Consider the following 2,500-nt stretch of genomic DNA (forward strand, 5'->3'; position numbering starts at 1 on the left):
GCGCTGTATACTGCTACCTATAGACATGTCTCTACAGTCTTATTAGGAGTTATTCCGCCTGATTAGTTATTTTGGAGCTTGTGCAGCTGAGATTGTCTAGAGACGCTCGGTTGCTATATGACAACAATGGCTTTAAGCCGAGTCTGGAGCAGAAAGCAGAGCAGTAACCTAACGCTAACGTTAATCAAAATGTAATTTTCATGTATCAAACTGTAAAATATATGTGTCTAATAAGTCAATAACTGGGGGAATAGAATCCTAAATGTTACTAAAAATGTTACAAAAATCCATCTTTTCTCCGACTCGACAAAAAGAACGCAACAACCCCGCAGGTTATTCGTTTTTACGACACGGATGTGACGTCACACTCGAGCTACTAGTCGCGATTACAAGACAAGAAGAACGCACCATGAGCATGTGCAGCCCCCCCACTCTGACATCTCTCCATTAGTGCATGTAGAGTAGGGGTGTCAAACTCATTTTAGCCTATTTCCGACCAAGTAGTTAGAGGAACGTAGTTTTGGGACCAGTCCACTTCGAAACAGTTCTACTAACTACTCTCCCCCAAAACTGTTTTTTTCCATTTGCATTCCCACTGGCCATACAGGGACTGACCTTTTGTTATTATAACACAGCCATCTATCCACCACTATAGTCGCTTTCTGACCGGAGGGATTTTTGAAGTTCCTACATCCCTTTTTTTCTCGTGTTCTGACTGGACCAATTTGGGGATTTTTAGGTCCCTCTGACTGCAGTTCCTGTAACTCTTTCAGCTCCTACTTCAGGACAGGGTTTTGTCCCCTTTTCTGCATCTTTTTAATATCGTATTATCTTTACCGTTTAGCATGCCTTCTACTTTTGTAAACAGGTCTTAAGTTTATCTTTGCACTCTAAAGTTTGCTGTGTTGTGTTTTACTTTGATATAAATACAATAGAAAAGAGAGTTACTACAGTTATTTGTACATCCACACATGAAGGTAGGCCTACTTGCTTGATTAAAAAGAGCAGCAGCAGGTTAGATGGCTGTGGTATCATAAAAAAGGTCTTGTGTTCACACAGCCATCTAATCACACCTGTTGACATTCTTGTGAATATTTTTGTGTTATCACAAAAGGTCTACACTGGCATTCAGACAACTCTGAACTCCCTTACCCCTCTTACCAGTTCCTATGGCCACGGGCCAGTGTGAATGCAAATGGGAAAACCAGTTTTGGGAGGGGGGAGAGTAGTTAGTAGAACTGCTTAGAAGTGGACTGTTCCTATAACTACATTCCTGTAACTACTTGGTCGGAACGAGGCTTAGGCTATGCGAAAAGGGAGAAGACCCTGTCCTGAAGTAGGAGCTGAAAGAGTTACAGTAACTGTGGTCAGAGGAACTTAATAATCCCCAAATTGGTCCAGTCTGAACAGGAGAAAAAAAGGTTTCTAGGAACGTTATGTTCTAGGAACCGCAAAAGTCCCTCCGGTCGGAAAGTGGCTTTTCACTAGGGGCCACACTGGAAAAAAAGAATCACATCGAGGGCCAGACATGGAGCTTTTAGTGCTGCATGTCACTTTTTTGTTCAGACTTTTTTTGTGGCTTTCTCAGACATTTGTCACCTTTTTGTAAATTTGTTGCTTGTTCTGACATTTTTGTATGCTTTTTGTCGCATTTTTGTTGACATGAAGCCCTACAAAAGTCATCAAAAGAGTTCCTTAGCCATCGTAGAATTGAGCATTTAGTTTCTCAGCCTGAATATTAAACTCTCTGTCTGCTTCTTCTGGGGGAATTTCGGAGTCTCTGAGTCGGCAAATCTGCCAAATTCTGCTTTGAATGTGAGGTAATTGCAGTTTTAAAAACACTGTCCTGTGTTTTTGATTTGGCGCATAACTACGAGGGCCAAAATGTTATTGTGAACCCAAACTGATATACGGGCCGGATCTAAATCTGCAAGGGGCCAGATTTGGCCCACGGGCCTCGAGTTTGACGCGTTTGATGTAGAGGTGCTGACCATGTGTGTGTAATTCAGGCCTTTGTGTAATGTGTGTAATAACAACAGAGTGAAAACATGTAATGTAATTTCCCCTTGCGTGCTTAATAAAATATACATTATTTATTTAATTTTGGGTGTTTTGTTCAATTCAACATTTGAGAAAAAAAAAAAAAAAAAAAAAAAACATTTTTTGAAACTGAACCCGACTGAAAGTTGACATATAATAAACCCTTCTTTGATTATCCTTTTACTTTAATATTAGTCTAAATAATTCATAATTCCAGCTTATTTAGCCCTTGTGTTGTCTTCCCGTCAACCTTGTTTGTTTTTTGCTTTTTCCAACGTTTTAAATTGTTAAATTTTTCTTCTACACATTTTCAGCGCTTATTTCTACGCCCCAAATTTTATGATATAAAACACAAGTTATTAATTAAAGAATTAGGTTGCCTACAATTTCCTTAAAATTAGGTTTATTGACCATAAATTCCAAAAATAAGTGTAAAACTAGTAATAAGTTGGTGTTAGTG

Source organism: Perca flavescens, chromosome 8, assembly GCF_004354835.1.
Source record: "Perca flavescens isolate YP-PL-M2 chromosome 8, PFLA_1.0, whole genome shotgun sequence".
Lineage (NCBI taxonomy): Eukaryota > Metazoa > Chordata > Actinopteri > Perciformes > Percidae > Perca > Perca flavescens.